This window comes from Hylobates moloch, unplaced genomic scaffold (genome assembly GCF_009828535.3).
Source record: "Hylobates moloch isolate HMO894 unplaced genomic scaffold, HMol_V3 SCAFFOLD_9, whole genome shotgun sequence".
Taxonomy (NCBI): domain Eukaryota; kingdom Metazoa; phylum Chordata; class Mammalia; order Primates; family Hylobatidae; genus Hylobates; species Hylobates moloch.
The window spans coordinates 86,631,725-86,651,709 of record NW_026652284.1 but is presented as its reverse complement, the minus strand read 5'-3'; the positions used below and the strand labels follow the sequence as shown (position 1 = coordinate 86,651,709).

Genomic DNA, 19,985 nt, shown 5'->3' with positions numbered 1-19,985 from the left:
TCTAAGGCTCTTGTTGACATCGTGTATAAAGATCCCACAGAAAAATAATTCTCTGCAACTGCTCTAGTCACCTCCTCTGAATAGCCTTGTCTAAGGGGTCTTTGAAAGTGCCTCACAATGCAGAATCAATATGCAACTTCTCATGTCTTCTGCTTACTAGATAATAAGTACTTGGTGAATAATAATGAGCCTCCCAAGTGCAGGTGGAGGCCAGCTGTTTCAGCAAAAGCTGTCTTTGCTTCACGTGAAACGTTTCAGAAATTGCGCATATGGGAACACACAGACCAAGGGCGGCAGCATTAAACGGAAGGACACTGGTTACTGTCCAATGCTCCAAAGTATCCGCAAACTCTGAGTTTCCATGATAATCATATAATGAGCTGGCAAGTAATTAATCCCCACTGGTAGTTAACACTAAAAATGAGGCAGAGCTGCCCAATTACTCTGCAGACAAAATTTTCCCATTTAAAAAAATATATACATGAAATGAAAACTGTATTTTACATTCTTACTATGATCTAAAGATTGCAAAGACTTTTAATTCAGAGGAGTAGCTGAGAGGGCCATGTATATGATTGTTTAGTATGACTTTGGCTCATGTTTGCTAATCAAATGGGAGACTCAAAATTTTCTAGAACATCACACACCGGGGCCTGTCGTGGGGTGGGGGGAGTGGGGAGGGATAGCATTAGGAGATATATCTAATGTAAATGACGAGTTAATGGGTGCAGCACACCAACATGGCACATGTATATATATGTAACAAACCTGCACGTTGTGCACATGTACCATAGAACTTAAAGTATAATAAATAAATATATATATATATATTTTTAATGTACTAGAGATTACCATCCCTATAAGGGACTATTTTGCAAGTCAATTCAATTCAATTACAGTAACAATAACTCCAGCCCTTTATAATAAATTTCAAATAAACAAGTAAGCTATGGCAATAGCAAGCAAACAGCTGAATAATTTTAACAGCCTTTTTTTTTAAAAAAAAAGATTGAAGTTAATGTTAATAGCTTTTTATAATGGAAACTTTACAAACAGTTCTTCAAAGGCAAATGACAAAGGCAAGTGGTTTAGAATTCCCTCCCCTCAGAACCTCAGAGAAACTAAATAATTTAATCCTAGCACTGAAACCGAAAGCTTGCTATCCGGAGGTGAAGGCATATTTGTAATGTTGTATATGTATTATGGTATATGTATCATGTCCATTATGTTTAAATAGAAGACTTTTTTTCAAGTTGCTAGGCATGCTGATTTTGCTGAATACTATGTGTTCTCTTGGAAAATAGATATCATTATGTCTGTGCCAGTAAAGGATGGTTGATCATGTCACCCCCTGCTTCAAAGACCAAAATCCTTAGCCTCACCAAGAGGACTCTGGATTATCTGGCACTGGCTTACCTCTCCACCTCCATCTGATCCCATACTCACCTTGCCCCAGACACTCTGACCATCTTTTGTGTCCTCATATGTGCCATCCTATTTCCTCTGCCTGGAACACCTCTCTAATCCTGCCCCCAGCTCCAGGTGGACTTCAACCTAGGCAGCCCCTCCATTCTCAGTGTCATGTTCCCCTGCAGCACAACCTGCTGACCCCCTCTGCTTGGCCTTCAGAGCACCTCTCAGGTAGTCTAATTGACATCCTTTCCCCAGCACACACATTATACTATTAGCTCCATGAAAGCATGGGCCATGTTTGCTTTACCCCTTATTGTATCCTGTGTTCAGCTGAGTGCCTGGCACATACTTGGATCCCCAGCATTTGTTAGAAAACTGTTCTGTGCATTTGGGAAGAGGCTGGTCAAAGGGTTTAAAAAAAAAGTTCCATGCAACCTAAAACTGCTGTTTCCCAGTAAATGTAATTTGATTTGGCAGATGTCACTATGATTAGCATTCCTTGAATACATCAGGAAGGCCACAGTAAGAGCATTTTAGTAACTTCAGGAAATTTCTAAATAATTGTGAGGTTTCACTGACCTGAGTTAGGTCAATGACAGAAGTTAAACTAAAGCAGATTTTACCCTAAAAGAGCCAAAACTTCCTGTCAGGAAGTCAAAAAAGAAATGAGCTTTATTAAAATAGAAAGTTTAGCTTTAAAATGGGTATGTATCTAATTGTAAATATGACTCATGGGGAAGCAATTCTCCTCCTCCTCAGGGGGAGGCCCTTCGACTACTACCTCCACTGATATTTAAGTCACCCAAATGATATGCTTTGGCATGACAGCCCTTAGAATAAATAAAGTTTAAAAGATAAGAGTATAGATCTTGGCAAGGGTGATATGTTCATTTAAGTCATACCCAGCCTGCCAGGGAACTATATTAAAACTTAGAAAAATATCCCTGATCTATGGGCCCAGAAGTTTGGCGTCAGTCCTTCTGGAATTCACAGACACATGAGGTTGAACCCAATAGACTCAGAGCTGCCTCTCCCCATCTAGGGTTCCAGGGATCCAGAGTCATGCATATGGCATGGTCTAAAACCTAGGCCTCCTGATAGGAAAGGTTATAATAGGTTGTACATGGCACTTAATTCTAAGACTGCATTGCTCCACATAGGAAAAGCCCTTTAGAAAGCCCACAGAGAATCTACAGATGCTCAGAAACGTGCTAACTCAGCAAATGGCATGAAACCTGCTAGAACCAGTGTTTCCTATGGAATTGCATAGCTGACATCTGGCAGATCAAGCACAAGTGTGGTCAGAACACCCTCAATAGTTCTGGCTTTCTGGACCAAGCCAGTGTTCACACTGAATAGAACTTACTACTGAGAGGAATCAAAGAAAGATTTTAGGTTCTTCATCTTTTTTGGTTCTATGAATCCCTCTGGGAGTCTGTAAAACCTATAATACATTCTAAAAATGAGATACATAAGATTTCAAATGAAACTAAATGCAATGAGAAACAGTTATCAAATTTTAAAAGAATGAATTTCTGACACAGTCTATGTGTTTCTTTATTAATACAGTTGACCCTTGGACAACACAGGTTTGAACTGTATGGGCCCATTTATAAGTGAATTTTCTTCCATCTCTGCCACCCCAAGAAAGCAAGACAAGTCCCTCTTCTTTCTCCTCCTTCTCAGCCTACTCAGTGTGAAGAGGATAAGGATAAAGACCTTTATGATTATTCACTTCCACTTAATGTATAAACATATGTTATCTTCCTTATAATTTTCTTAATAGCATTTTCTTTTCTCTAGTTTACTTTCTTATAAGAATACAGTATATAATACGTATAACACACACAATAACTATGTTATTGGTAAGGCTTCTGGTCAACAGTAGGCTATTAGTAGTTAAGTTTTTGAGGGGTCGAATGTTATATGTGGATTTTCAACTGTGTGGCAGGTCAGCACCATTAACTCTCATATTGTTCGAGTCAACTATACTTGAAATAAAAAGTTCTAACAGCAGGTCTAATAATCATATTTTCAAAGTTGTGATGAGCATAAATGATTTTTCAAAATATCTGCAAACAACTGTAATGTGATATATTCTCTGTGACTTCTATTGGTGACAAAGTGACAGGTACTGCTAATTACTTATGTGGTTTGTGACCCACACCCATAATTAATGAATATGCCAAATTCCAATTAGAGGTCAGTAACAATAAATATGTCATTTTCTCTGTCCAGGTTTGTGAATTAACTGAATTCTATCCATGTCAGTGAGCTACAGGTTAAAACCACCTATTTTAGAAAGATTTTAGATTAATTTTTTAAATCATTTAAACTTGGAGACTCTATGATTAACTTGACATAAGTTTGGGATAGGGGGAAAGTTGTATATATATTGATAAATGGGTTTGAGTTTTAAAAATAGAATATAGCATATAAATCAGTAGTATTTTATGTATGATAATGAAAAAAATCAGATTGTATATAGGATATTTTCCTTACTAAAAAATTATGGTCGCTCATTCCTGGTCTTATATTCTCCCCTTATAATCAGCCCTTCTAAGTACTCCTGCTTTCTATATAAGTGTCTTTTTTTTTTTTTTTTTTTTTTTTTTTTTGAGATGGAGTCTTGTTCTGTCACCCAGGGTAGAATGCAGTGGCGTGATCTCTGCTCGCTGCAACCTCCACCTCCCAGGTTCAAGCGCTTCTCCTCTCTCAGCCTCCCATGTAGCTGGGACTACAGGGTGCGCCAATGCACCTGGCTAATTTTCGTATTTTTAGTAAAGACGGGGATTTCACCATCTTGGCCAGGCTGGTCTCGAATTCCTGACTCATGTTCCACTCACTTCAGCCTCCCACAGTCCTGGGATTACAGGCGTGAGCCACCACGCCCGGCATATAACTGTCTTAATCTACTTGCAAACATTTACATTTTCCGAACATTTTCATGAAACTTTCATGGCTCCTGCCCCAGTGGTTATCCTCAGTGATCACTGGTACAGTGGTGAGGTCTATAAAATTCCCTCTATTCCTTTCTATTGCCAAGTAAAATTCTATTCTGTGGAATCCATGACTCTAATTTGTTTGTCCATTCCTCAACTGATAGACATCTGGGTTATTTCCAATTTGGAGCAATTATGAACGCAGCTGCTGTAAACTTTTGAGTTCTCTGAATCCAACCTTAGTCTTAGGCCCCATGGACCAGGGCCTTGGGCTGGCTTTTCCCCAACTTTTCTGCCCCTCCCTCTTCATGTCGCACCAAACTATGCTCTATATGGCTTGCAGACCTCTGCTTTGGATAAGCGCAGAACCCTGGGCCCTATAGTTTCTGCCCTTCTCCTAGTTGTGTAAGGCTTTTCACATGAGAGAAAAATCTGGGGTGGTACGTGGGATTTTGTGCATGTTCCTAAGGGCAGGGTCTCAGTACCTGCACACCTGTGGAACCAAAGGGGGCTTTCTCTGGTCAACTTCTCTGTCCCCAAAATTTCTGATTAAGTACTAAGTAAAGGTCCCTGGGAAAGAACTCGTGGATGGGCACAGATTTCCCTTGTGTCTGAGGCTCCCAGTTACTCTTAACTATCCTACTGGCCCTCACTTGATTTTTAAGAATTAGAAATTTTCACTAATTTCTTCTTCTTCACTTTTTACGTTTAATTTTTTTAATTGTAGTAAAATACACATGACATTACATTTACCATGTGAACCGTTTTTAAGTGTACACTTCAGCGACATCCATTACCTTCATACCGTTGTGCAACTGTCACCACCATCTGTCTCTAGTAGTCTTTTCACCTTTCAAAGCTGAAACTCTGTACCCATTAAACACTGACTCCCTATGCCCACATCGCCCATCCCCTTGCAACCACCATTCTACTTTCTGTCTCTATGAATTTGAGTCAGAGACACAGAGGAGAAAGCCATGAGATGATGAAGATGGAGACTGGTGGCGTGATGAGTCTATAAACCAACAAATGCCGGGGACTGCCAGCAAAACTAGAAGCTAAGAGAAAGGCATGAAGCAGATTCTCCCCATACAGCCTCCAAAGCCCGAATGGCCGTGCCAACACCTTAACTTTAGACTTCTAGCCTCTAGAACTGTGAGAGAATACATTTCTGTTGTTTTAAGCTACCCAGTTTGTGGTAGTTTGTTATGTAGCCTTAGGAAATGAAAACAGTATTTCTGTTTACCATATAGACATTGTTGAGATAATACACTCAAGGGTTTTGGTTTTCCTTTTCTCTTTCTAGTAATTCATGATCACTAAAGCAAGTTTCTGCATCCTGAATGGACATCAGTCTAATGTGCCTGCCCAGCAGGCACATTATCATTTATTCCCCTCTTCCAGTAGTAACAGATTATAGATTATGCTTTAGGACTATTGGTCAAAATGGCCTATTCTTTCCCCAAGCTCTGTCTCTCTCTCTCTCTGTCCTTTCTAAATGCTGAGTCTTGAGGACAGTGACACAATGATGGAAAATAGCTAGAGCTGATCCATTCCAGCAATGGGATATTATCCTGTCCAAGATCCTGCCCTTCAGAATTTCCTTCAATTCCATAAACTCCTCCATAACCATCCAATGGATTCCTTTCTGCTTAATCTGAATAGAATACACTTCCATTTAAGTCAGTGAAGGAACTCTGATAAGTTACAACATCATAACTTTGAGTTTTGTTCTGTTTTAAGATTTACCTCATTTGGACTTACTACTATTAGTAAGTTCCAGTGAAATTTCAGCCTTACTCCATTCCCTTCCACAGAATAATCTAAATGATTAGCTCAGAGCTTTTCTATGTACAGTTATCTATAACGTATCTATTACTGTTTTTGCAATTCTCTGTGCTTCAGTCAGAAGAGGCAGTTGATGGAAAACATTTTAAAAGTGCATAGTTTCTAACTAAGCTACTAACAACCTTTTATTTTCAGTCCCATTAGCAAAAATAAGAACTGCAATACCAAAGAAAACTTTACCCATAATATTTAGGGACAAACATAATGTGTGCATGATACTCAAACACAAAACTCTTAATATATTATATAATCAACAGCTATGCCTTAAAGGCTATGTTAAAATGATCTCTCTCTAGGTATTTCTTAAAATTACAGAATATTTTTACCATGCCAGAATGGTAATTTTTTCTTCTTAGTTGTTCATTTCATATTTCAGATAATTAAAAACTGTATCTGAAACATTCACATGACTTTATGCTTTCTCTGTTATACACCTACCAATGTAACTGCTGATCTGAAATTTAAAAACATGCTGGCAAAGAGGTAAAAATCTCACTTCAATGATACTTTAGTCGTGTGAGAGAACACCTTTCAACTTCTTTGGTCTTCTTAAGAATTTAAGAACCTAAATAGATGTAACAGATAATGCAAGTCTGCTTCATTTCTGTGGTTTTTAATTTTCAAACTGCATTGTGCTAGAGTATCTCCCTCACCTCCCATGTTGGAAACTACATATGGAAAAACCAATTGCTACAATGACATACTTACCACAAGTAGACTACATTTTATAGTAGCCTGAAAGCTACTAACTTTAAAAATGCAAAGATACGTGATTTTATTTTCCCATTTTAAGACATTTTAAAATAAGGCACTTACATTTATTTATGTGACTAAGCCATTTGGATGAATGAAAACAGAAGAAAATATTTTTCACTCAAAGCCATTTATCATGGCTGTTAACATTCTTCTGCTTAATATGTGATGTATGACATCCAGTCACTGTGATCTATGCAAAGGGTGAAAAATAAATGTGAGAAAACATCCTTAGTCCATTAATATATTAATTAAAAAAGTAAGATCACATTTTATCTTAGAAAATGACTGCATTTAAGAGACTGCATTCAACAGCCCTAATGGATGATGTAGAATTTTTTTTTTAATATACAAACATTTAACAAGTTAACCTTTCTGGAATTTTTTTTAGTTGCCCATGTTTGTAGAGACTAAGACTTGTTTGTTGCATAAATCTTAGTAGCCTTCCTGTAAAGTGTAATTTGGTATGTAGATGAAGGACCAGAGGTTAGTAAGGTAACCCAGGAACAAAGGAATAAATCACTGGATGTTAGATTAACAATTTACATGATAACAGCTTCTCCTGACTTTTATCAGAAAACAGTGATTCTACTACCTAGTATCTAATGTAAGAAAATATGTTAATTTGTTCCTTGAACAAACAGTTGTTTGTAGCAAAACATAAATTCTAGTGTGCACCCAGCCAGTCTAATGACGTAGATTGAAGGAAGAGAGCTAATGTGCACTGGTGTCATTAATCTTGAAAATTCAGATCAATCATTGGAAACACATATTCAGTAATGGTACAGAAAGAATCCTCTAGACTTTAACCATGACCCAGATGAAATAAAACCATGACTCTAACATTTTTCTTTGGGGCCAAACAGTAACATAAATGCTGTGGTGGCTTCTTATTGTGCTAGCATACAATCAGCATACAAACAGCAATCCCTCAATTTTCTATGGGAAAACACACTTCCTCAACCAGTATATTCCACCTTTCCGGCCACTATGACTGGTGGAGGGCTCTTGACCTGACCAGGGATATTTGCTGGAATTTCTAGGAAGAGCAGCTTCCTCTTTCCTCTGTAAAAGGCAGGGGAAGAGACTGTCCTCTTCACTAGGTTTGAACCTGGGAACACGAAGCTCTGAAAGCTTCTGGTAGCCATCTTAGAACCCTGAAGAGTAAGCCTGTCAGGGACATAGCCAAGACTTAGGAAGAGGAGCTAAGAAATTGCAATGGAAACTGCAGTGCAACTGGTCACATGGTGTGAGCCCTGAATCAGGTCCTGCCTAGAGTCACATAGAGCTCCCGGCTCCACTCACTCACACAGTCATGAATCATGTCTCTCTTTTTTTCGCTCAAGAAACTTGAGATCAGGCTTTATGAGTCTTGAGAGTAAAACAGTTGGAACTAATTCAAGCATAAATGATCACTTGCAAGGGCACAGCTGAAGTGTGGTGGAATTAGCAGAGTACAAGGACAAAGAGGATGCCAGACATCATGCTAGCATCTTTACTTGCTTATGTCACCGAATCATCACAGGAATCATAACCTATAATCCAGTGGATATGATTCTCAAAAAGTAGTAAGGTAGAAAGTAATTTGCCCAATTTTTTGTAGCTAGTAACTGAGGAATAGAGATTTGAATACAAACTTGTGTGGTGCTAAAGAGAATGTTCTTTCAAAGTTTCCATCTGTTCTGGTTTCCAACTTTAAGTCTTTCATTATTCCAATTGATCATATGTATATCAGTCACCATAAGTTACAAATAAGAATACATACAGTACTTATTTTACAATGAACAACATACAACAGGTTTTCAGATTTTTATTGAATCTGAAACGCTTCAATAAACCATAATGGCAACAACACTAAACTGGTATAAAAACATCTATTAACTTAATAACGGAATTATCAGCAAGGGCCAATCTTCAATTTTCTGATCATAAAAAAATACATCCTAGTTGAAAGACATTATGCATATGGTATTGTTTGGTTTTGGATATCTTTACCTAAAGCTCTAGTTATGTTCATCCCAATTAGGAAAAAATAAAAAGGCGTTTCATCTTTTTGACAATTTAGGTGAATACCTGAATTGAACATAATTAGAGACCCATCAGTTACCTTTTTTTTTGCCTCTAACAGAATCTAACAACTGAAAGGAGAAGCTCTTGAGCTAAATATAGGTTCTTGAGCATTTTTAAATAAACAGAAGAAACATGGATTTAACCAAGAAAATGAGCATGCTCTTAAGAAGGAGAAGGTTTGGATGGAGATTTGGAAAACTGTAAACTAAGCTGAAATGATGCAGAGTGACTACTGACCTCAGGCAAATCACTTCATAATTATCTTCATTTTAAAGATGAAGAAATAAAAGTTCCATAAAGTTAAGCTCATCTAAAGTCACAAACCACTAAGCAGGAGTGCCAGATTTGACTGCAAAGCTCTTGATCCTCCCTAAATGTCTGTGCCTCTTTCCTTGTAAATGGGTGGTTAGTATTCTGGCTCATTAGTCAGTCTTTTCCAAACACATCAGTTGATTGTCAAACCTGGTCAAAACACTGTTGTTCAAATCAAAATTGCAAAAATCAGGCTTCATAATCCAGAAGGCTGAGTTCAGTGTTTTGGTCATTGGGGTCCCAGACCAAGGTCAAGCAATATGCATGTAATTCTGTAAAACAGACTACAGCCTGCACCTATTACTGTGCCCCCAATGACAAACAGCATGTCTCTTTTACCTTCTTTAGGAGGACAGAGACAATTCTGAATCACAAAATCAGAAGGAACCACATCAGCCATCTGAGCCCAGGATTCAGGTTCTAAATGACACCACATAATGAATATTCCAGAGATAGAAGAGACACACTATTTATAAAGAAGGCTGAAAGCCTGGGGAAATGTTCCAGGCTATTTGTTTCTTAAGACGAATAAGCATTTGTAAACAAAAGTAAAACCTTCCACAAACAAGGTTGCCTTTTTCCTGCACTGCTATTACTTATCTTTAACAATTATAAGATAAAATGAAATTTAAAAAAAAGATATTCTCTTTGCCTTTGCTACAGCATAAATTTCAAAATCTTGCTCTGTGTGTGTGTGTGTGTGTGTGTGTGTGTGTGTGTGTGTTGTTGCTCCTGAATTCAGCAAGAACAACATAAGGTGTTTGATAAAATTCTCACATGACCCTCCTTCCAGCTGGGACAATAATTGACATGCCAGAGTAAGCAGCAAGTTTGTTTTTAGGTAAACGGAGCTGCCATCTTATCACTATTTCCTTTTCCCCCAAATAAATATGGTTTCTCCAAATCAGTATACTTTAAAGCATAGGTATTCCCTAGTACCCAAAATAACAGAAGTGCTCAGTTCCGTAGTCTTTATATTAATCTCCCCAAAATAGTGACACAGAATGCTCAGTCTTTGAAAGTGTGTGGTGAGAGCCTTTGCTGCAAACACCATTAGAACAGAACTGACTTGAAATTCTGCTTCCTCTAACTACCAGTGCCAGCCAGCCCATTGTCTTCTACCACTGTGGCTATTAGAAGTGCAAAAAGGCACACATCCATTCAACAAGTATCTGCAGGGAAGGAAACCACCTCTCCTTGCTCAGATGTCAAACAAAATCAATAATCATTTGCTAAGGAAAGGAAAAGGGAGACAAGAATTGACCCCTTTCACCTCAAATTTCTCATTTCCTCCTTGTCTAGGCTGTACAGAAATCCATGTAACTGTTTTCCCCTTAACGATTTCTTCTGCCTTCTGCATCTCACCAATTGTTTTCTGAAGTCTTTTCAAGAATCAGGAAATATCTCTACAATTGCTCCAAATCCAATGAAAATGAATGCCCATCTTATGTTTCTTTGTACAGATAGACTTTTAGAGATATATCTGGGTATTGCAAGTACAAGAGTCCCAGTGTTTAGAACAGAACCTGCTACTGCTGAGTTTACAAGTGCTTATTGAATTTACAAATATGATTATCATTGGTTCAAATCATATTTATTGGGTTTTCACGTAGTCCAATGACAGGGGCATTCTATCAATACCAGTGTTGCTTACACTGAAATCATGTTTTCCTCAGTTCTTTCACTATTCCCTTGGGAAAGAGGAAGCCTCTCTAATAGCAAGAACATGCACTTGAACAAACCAATTCAGTAAATATACAAGCAGAGAAACTGAGGTTGCCTTTGTGAAAAACAAAGGCTCTCCCCACTGCCTTTTTCCAAGACAGGCACAAATCCCCATTCCACCTAGAAGCAGAAAAGAGCTGTTTGCGTTTGTACGCACAGGAGAAAGGGCGGGGCTGGGGCGGGTGGCGGTTGCTGGGTGCCCCAGAGTCTTAGCAGGAGTATCAAGTCTGCTGCAACACAAATCCCTGAGGGACAGTAATAGGTAAGGGTGATTGGAATGGTTATTAGAACAAGAAAGGAAGTAAGCAACCCTAATGATGATATCTTCGGAATGAATTCTGAAACAAACCAGTAACAAAAATGGGTGGAATGGTGAGACAGAAGAGGGGGTAGAAACAATGACCAAATTTTAGTTTCACTAGGCCTCACTGTGTTAATGACAAGGCTTTTACCTAATAAGTGCTCTGAGTTCCTGAATGCAGGGGATATTAGAACAGTATCTTATTACATTTATGAGTGTAAGGTATTGTTCCTCCTTTCTAGGCAATGTATTGTGCTACAGAATCGAAAGGCTTGATGCTTCTCAATAAGCTCCATGCTGTCGATTTCAAACAGAAATTAAATACAGAACGAGAAAATTATACGAAATTCTTACCTTCCTATGTAGGTACCTATAAATACTAAGGTTTCATTTTGGAATATTTTGGGGGGTTTCAAATAAATATTTGTCTAACATTTTTCTCTGATTGTTCAATCCCTCACTTGATAAAGAACTTACAAGTTGTAATTTTAATTAAATTCCTTTTAATTAAAAATTAAGATTATTACTTTTAAAAAGCAATTACCAAACAAGTTCAGTGAAATTAGTATAGCGGAATAGTTTTGATTCGGTTTTATCAAACAATGTTTACTTAGCTTACATGCACATATGCATATAATTCACCTTTTAGAAATTCTCAATATGTCTGAGGATTTTTTGTTTGTTTGTTTTTTAAAGGCTGAAAAACAGTTCTGCCAAAAGGAAGCCTTTTTAATTTCCTTAAAACAAGTGTTTTTGAACATGGGACCATTTTGCAAAGAAAGTCTCTTATTAACTACTCTTGATTTTCAAGATGGACTTTCAGCAGGAATATTTGAAAGTATCCTAAAAGGGGTTGCTTTTAACGTTAAGCACATCTTGTGGAAAGCCAGGTTTCTCAAATTAAGCATTACTGACATTTGCGTTGGATAAGTGCAGGAGGCTGTCCAGTTTATTGTAGAATGTTTGCAGCATCCCTGGCCTGGTCCACAAGACACCAGCAGCACCTCTCCCCCAAAGTTGTGACAATCAAAAATTTCTCCAGACATTGTCAGTATCCCCTAGGGGGCAAAACTGCCCCCAGTGGAGAATCACTGCTCTAAGCCTATCAATAAGATCTATCCCTAAAGTGAGAGAAAGTGATTTATCTTCTTCCACTTTGACTGACATCTCTATTTCTCATTCTGCTTCCTCAAGCCATTTCACCACCTTTACTTTCTTCTTCTTCTTCTTCTTCTTTTTTTTCTTCTTTGTAATGACTTTATCTTAGGGCAACAAAGATTCCATTGACTATTTTCTAAAGCTTACCAGGATTTGGGGAACAATCCTCCAGAAAAAAAGTGTCCAGTTAGGCTTCCATTTAAGGACTAGGAACCAGCCCAAGGATACAATCCTTTGTATTTCAAATGCAGGAGGTGGGGAGTAAAAGATTCTCTCTCACATTAAATTTAGCATTCTATAATGAAGCCTTTTCCTGCACACACTCATAAGATCTACCGGGACCTAATCTCTGCTTTTTCATGACACCCTAATCAATTTGGCACTTTCCCTCTTCCGTGACCCCCAAACAAAACAACACAGGCAAACATATCAGATGATGTTTTATTTGAACAGCATTCTGTGCAGAACAGAATTAATGGCTGAAATGATCATTTATTTTACCTTCACATGATTTATAATAATGACTGAAAAAAAATCGTAGCCATAAAAGCCAATAATGACAGCAGAAGTCTTTTTATTCAAATTTCCCACCTTACAGATGTCCAGAATAATCAACATATCTCAAAGGGTATATTTCAAAAACGTACTAGCAACTCAGCCAGCCACTGTCACATGGAATAAGAAGACATGCCCTGGCCATTAGAACCGTGCTGTCCTCGCTCTTGTGTCCCTCCACGGGACAGACATCACCTTGCAAGACAACCCGTGCCACTGTCCCCAACAGTTTTCCACAGAGTTCTTGTTTCCCTTCATCTGAATCTTCTCTGTGCAATTTGATGTCCTGAACTATTTCTGACGGTTGCACACAAGATCTCAGGGACTGGATCTTTTAGTTATGAGACCAGCCCTCTTTGACAGCAGACAGTAGGTACAGTGCTTGCTCTCCCTTCTTTGCATCCTTCCAGAGTTGCCTTCATCCTCATTTCCTGCATCTGATAAAGTTTCTCTGAAAATGTGAAACCGACGACAGAACATGGCAAGCTGGATGGAGAAGCCGACAACCCCTCCCCCACTCTCACCCAACGCCGGGCCGGTCCTGTTTCGGATCCCGCACACTGTGGAAGCTTCTTGCCTCCTTGTTTTGGTGAGTGAAATCTTTGCTGTTCAAAAGGGCGTTTTTGCATAGAGATTTTAGGACGTGTTTATTCTAGTAACCTAGTGTTTTCTTTTTCCGCTATATTTACATGTGGAGAACTCCAGGGAGGCCCCCGCCAGAGATCCCTTAAATGCTGGTCTCTGTCCCTGCTTCTCGGCCCCGCTGGCCTTTTGGAGCCATCGTGCTTCCCTGCCCGCAGGCAACAATCACAGCATCACCTGCAAGGGGCAGCAGAGTGAACCGCGGACCCCCGGAGTGACGCCTTGGAGATGGACCCTTTGGATTTGGGAACCCCTCTGACAGCCGGGACTCCCAGGATTCCCTTCCATAGAGGGAGTCCACGGTGGTCGCAGCCGGCAGCTGAGTCCTCCTTAGAGTGCCGAATCAGAGAAGACCCGCATCAGGTTTGGGATGTAAGGGGAGAGGGAGAGGTTAGAAAGAGGCATCACTGGATAAGCAAAGAATGCTACCCTGGGAAAAGGAGGCAGAAAAGACGTAGGGAAGCATGTTCCCCTTAATCCCTTCCCCGTGCCGCCCGTAGATCCCTGGATCTTCTTGTCATGGAGACAGGCTGCAGTCACACACGCGACCCCGGGCCGGAAACATGCACACGCGAGAGCACACACGCACACACACGCCCCGCCGCGAGTTGCACGCTGCAGACTTCTGCCTGACTTCCCGGCCAAAAACACCGCACCTCTGGGGCCAGACCATGAATTCCTGTGGCCTAGAACTGACACCACTCCCCCTACCCCACCCTACCCCCGCAATACACACATTCATACCCTACACTGCACCCTGAGCGTGCCGGGAACCACTTAAGGGAAGCCCGAGCAGCTCCCCCCACGTAAACGACTACCTTCCCCACCACCTGATGTCTATTTAAATCTCCTACAAGCTCGCCTACAGCGAGCCGAGGTGCGTCCAAGCCAGGTAGTAGACGGAGGAGGAGCCTGGGTGAAAGTGAACCTCACAGAACAGTACTAAATCACTATTCAAGAGGCGGCACGGGGAAGCCTCCAACCCTCTCCTGAACCTTTCAGGCCCTACCAGCAGCCCAGTTCCTCCGCCCGATACTGCACAGCTCCCCTCCTCTTCACCCAAATCCCTCAGCGATTTTCCAGTCGGCCCTCCAGGCCACTTTATACATCCATCCTTTTCCCCAGCCAGTTCCCAACATGTGGCCTCGCGTACTTTAACCGGAGACAGATTCCAGGCTGACTCCATCATGATGTGCCCCCTAACCTTGTACTGATTCCCCAAATTATCCGAGTCCACTCTTCCCTCCGGAGCCCACTGTCCCTTCCACCGGCGTCCTTTGCTCTCGTCCAAATCCGCTTTCCACGCGCCCCACTTTCCACCCATCCTCCTGCCGCTCTGGTCAAGACACGCTTGCCCTCCACTCTGCGCCCCCAACACTGTGCTCTCACGCTGCTCCCACTCTATCCCCCGGCGACACCCCCACTTTCCTTCTGCGGCTGTCCCTGGCCGGGCTCCCGCGCCCCAAACCCAGCCTCCCCGCCCAGTCCCCTCCCTCGCCGAGCGGTCTTTCCTTCTTCCCAAGTCCGCCCTCAGGGCCCCCGCTGGAGCTAGTTCTGCCCTCCTGCTCTGCCCGTCGTCCCCGCTCGAGCATCCCAATGGCCACCCGCTTTCAAATTGGTTAAGTGGCTCGGAGAGGCGCCAGGCACAGGGGACAGAGGCCAGCCGGCTCTCCCGGGCGCCAGCCGCGCTTCCCGCTATCCCTCCGGGACTCCCCCGGGCGCCAAGCCCTCGCCCCAACGCCCAGCAGCCTCACAAACTTACTTGCGGGTCGCCAGGAGGGGGCTGCGGTGAGCGGCGGCGGGCCCCGCGGCAGCGAGTGCGCCCCTCTCGGCAGGGCTGGGCGGCGCGGCGCCGGCGCTGAGCTCCTGCGGCCGCGAGGTGAATGGGCTCAGCCTGACGCAGCCCAGCTCTGCCCCCGCTGCCGCCGGAGCCGCCGAGCGCTTGCAGACATGCTCAGTTTCCGGACCTGCCCGCGTGGAAGCTACCAAGAGCCGGCAGCGGCGGGGGAGACCGAGAGGAGCCGCGAGGCGCCGCGAGCCGGAGGCTACCACGCCGGGGGCGGGGGGAGCCACGCACCGCTAAAAATAGCTCCTGCGGAAGCCAATCTGGCTTAGCGCGCACCCTTCCCCGCGCGCGGTCCCTCTGTCTCGGGTTCGGGCTTCTGCGCTGGCTACCGCGTTGGGGACCGGAGCTCGCTGAGTCCTGCCAGGCGCCTGCCTGCACTAGGATCCCCATCTGGGTGGAGACGGCGCCTCCAGTTCAGGCGCCCACTCGAATAGCCTGGACTAAGCCAGAGCTGCCCCGATTTCGGGGTCCTGCCTGTCGGGCAGCTGTAATACTAGGCTCTCCCTAGAGAAGCAGAGGAAAGTTTTGTTAAAGCGATAAAAAAGCTTCTGCGCTACAAGGAAATTTGTTCAGATTTACGGAGAAAAAAAATGTTTTTCAGATGCTTTGGTTGCTGGGAAAAACAAGGAGGAAAGGAAGGCGAAGTCTGACAGCCTAGAGAGGGACCCAAGGCAGCTTGGAGCGGGCTGAAGGGGGTTCTGCAAAGAGCTTCTAAAATTCAGAATTCTTTGCAAGGCGTTTGTGACTCCTCATTCCGCAGTGTTTTGCATAATTCGTTGACAACCCACCCTGACCTTGGAGATTTTCTTGTTCCTGTCACCTGAACTGTAATTTACTTTCTCCGCATGCTGCCTTCACTCCTTCACCCTCCAACCCGGTTTTAAATTGCAAAACGAAAAGTGCGCAAACTCTGGATAGGTAGATTCCCAGACCTGAACTGGAACCTGGCTGTTCTGTAACCTTGAGGAAAGGAGCTGGTCCTGTTGCGAGTTCGGGATGTATCCCAGATCTCCTGTGCATCCAGCAAGCACTTTAAGCGTAGGAACCATTCAGCCACCTCACCTGCAAATTAGCTATTTCCCGCTATTAGTGTTCACTCTATTCTACTTTAATTTCTGATCATTATTATTTTTTAATTCTGTTCTTTAAAGTGAGAGGTACAGATATTTCCTGGGTCAAATTTCCGTCTTGTTTCACTCACCTCTCAACAGCCACCCAATGACAGAATCATTATTATTCCCATTTGACAGACAGGGATGTTGAAATGTAGCTACAGGCGCTCATCGCTTGCCTGCAATAATAAGAGTGTTGAACCTAGGGTCGGCCAGACTAGAAACTTTCATGGTTTCCGCATAACCTATTTCCCCGAGTCAATAGCTTTACCTGAGATAAGGGATCAAGAAAATTAGATACTATTCTGAGTGGCGTGGCGTGTCAACAATAAGCCGATTGATAAGCCGATTGTGGGTTTTGTTCTCCATTATTTTCCCCTAATTTATTACGAGCATTCGCAGCTTAAATTTTCTGTTATGTTGAAACTGATAGCGTTTCATTTTTATTCTATCAGAAAGAATTTACTGAGAATCTTCTACAAGCAATGTATAGACTAGGTATGTATTTTATAATTATCTCAGTTCAGACTCTGTGATAAAGCTACTTTGTTTTTGCAGTATTATAAATTAGTTAGACTTTGCTAACCCTACTAAGTAATGTACATGTGATTTTTTCATAGAACTGTAGTGGAATTTGTCTATTTGGGTCAAGATTTCCTCCCTCCTAAGATATCTGCGCCTTTCCATCCCCACTTGCAATTTAGTGCCATGTGCACCCCAAAATAAGTAATCAATTAAGGTTTGATCTTTTACTTTTTTACTGAAGCTGCAAATGTCATCTGCGGGACCAGGGCCACCTTATAACGACAACATCATGTTTCTAATTTTCCATAGGTAATTCATTGGGAGATCAAAATGTGAATTTTCTTAGACTATCAACACAAATCAGTCCTTTCTATCCGTGGTGAAAGAAGGTGAAAAATAAACTTTATTTTCATCCTGGTTGCTTTCATTCTTCCTCTTTCAGTAATTATGCTTAAGGTGGTATGGCACTCTGAACATCTCCATGCTACAGCATGCACACTACCCATAATCATGAAACAGGGGAGATCTTGATTTCAAAGTCTCTTTGGTGTCCTATAGAAAAGTGTAGCTCAAAAACATACTGCATTGAGGACTCGAAGTAACAAGTGACAGGGACGCAATTCTAACTTAGGCAGAGAAAATGCATTGGCCCGCGTAACTCAGAAGTACTAGAAATAGCAGGGCTTCTCCTGGGCTTAACAACATTAGGAAGAATATGATTTTCTCTTTCTCTAACTTGCTTTCAGCGTTGCTTCCTGTGTTGGTTTCATTCCCTTCACATTATGTCCATAGTGTCGGCCCTACACAGTTGACGAATTTTGTAACCTTACAAAGAAATCAAGTCTCTTGTTCTGTTGAGCAGATCAGTCTGTGAAGGTGTACTCTTATTGGCTGTCCTGGCTCACACAATCAACCACCTGCATCCTCTTGGGGATGAAAGATTCTCAGAAAGGAAAAAAGTGTTTGGTTAGCAAAAGAAAGAATAGGGGATGTTTGCAAGACAGAAATAATGGATATCCAGTAAACTCATAGACTGGCCTGTTTCCCCACGGACAAAAAAAGGACAGCAAGTGTGTTGGGAGGGCCCTTGGTTTCAGTTATTCAGAAATGAGCAAGATAATAATAATGCTTTGAAGTGAACTTTTCCCATCTCTTTTTAGGCTCAGTTGCTTTGATTTGCCTGCCTAAGGGTAACAGACAGTCCCCTCTTTGTTGCCTTTTCATCTTTATTTCAGGGCCCTGGTTATTTCCAAGGTGGTGCCACTCATTAAAGACAGCTAATGAGCCACTCAGCCAACTGACGCTTTCAGTCCCCAATCTGTCTCTGCAGGAAAAGGATATTTTCCATATAATTAAAGCCCAGTTTTTTGTTTTGATCTAACCTACTTGATCATTATGTAAACCATTTGATAATAAAAAGTGGGGGTTTTCCCATTGTGTCTCAAAACACGAACAGATAGGGGGAAACGCTGCTGTCCTTATAGTTTTGTATTATTTCTTATGCTAGAATTATTTGAATAATTGACTGTCTTTTTTCTCTTTACTTATCTTATGCAATTTGTTTGTTACCTCCTTTAATATTTGTTATTCTAGGACTAAATCAATGCAATCCATGAGTCATCTCATTTAAACTGCATTCTATAATTACGTTAAACTTATCAAATCCAGGATCTTTTCCTTGAACTTCTTCTCATGACTTTGTACATTGTCTTCTAGGAACTCCTCCCTTAGCTCTGTCACACCACAGCACACATCTTTTTTTTTTTTTTCTCTGAAACGGAGTCTCACTCTGTTGCCCAGGCTGAAGTGCAGTGGCACTATCTCAGCTCACTGCAACCTCTGCCTCCAGGATTCCAATAATTCTCCTGTCTCAGCCTCCCACAGACCACATCTTAACCTATACCTCAGATTATTCATCTTTTCTTCTCCTAGTTCTCATCTCTATAGTTCTTTGTCCCTCTCTACACCACTCTGCCTTTTGTTTTAGTTATCTACGTACTTGCTTCTCCTCCCCCTCTAAACGGCAAGTTTCTGGAGGATTGGGACAATGGCAAAATTATATTTGTGTGTATTTTATCTTCATCAGTGCTCAAATAGGTGCTTGCTGATGCATTGAGGGATTATAGGACAGGAAGTGAATATTTAAGTCTGAAACGGGGAATGCATGAGGTGGGCACTAAGTCATCTGCTTTCAGGGAGTCAAGGAAACATGGAGAGAGCTGATGCTGGAGGTAGGCTGACATGCAATATACACTACTTCTTTCACCATTTTGTGTAGGGATACCTCTGTATAGTCCCTTCTTTTCTCCTTTACTTTGTCTTACTTTGAATTCCTTCACTGAGATCTATGCTACACTGCCAAGCATCTGGTATACTTCCAGGTATTGGCACTGACCACTGAGCATATTCTGCATATTCTGCTTCCATTGCACAGAGGCAAACCATTTTAGATACTTGGACACTAGCTTGTCTTTCTATTGCACTTCTTTCATACCAAATTTGCTTTTAGAAAATCAGAACCAAGGTAGAAATGTGAAACAATTTGTAAATGAGTTTTTTAAGGGAAAAGGAAATACCAAGACAGCTTAATTAAAGAGCTATTAAAAGTTTGTCTTCTTGATAGCTATTTTCCTGTTGTGAAAAAAATTAAATTTGGAGAACTAAATAGGAGTAGTTCAAAGTCACTTATGCCCAGATTATTTTTTCATTTCACGACTATAGATAAATGTCACAACAGATTCATTAACAATATGTACTAAAGATATAAATGCACATTTCTCCCC

General features: G+C 41.5%; 1 protein-coding gene across 2 annotated transcripts in view; it reads right to left on the bottom strand.

Annotated features, from left to right (window-relative positions):
- Positions 1 to 15,672, bottom strand: part of OXR1 (oxidation resistance 1) — a 489,593-nt gene extending 473,921 nt beyond the window's left edge. The window contains exon 1 of one of the 2 annotated variants that reach the window (XM_032760253.2): positions 15,482 to 15,672. The gene's annotated coding sequence lies outside the window, so the exon portion shown is untranslated. The remainder of the gene's footprint in view (positions 1 to 15,481) is intronic. The other variant, XM_032760248.2, reaches the window with a different exon arrangement.
- Between the last annotated feature and the right edge of the window lie 4,313 nt (positions 15,673 to 19,985).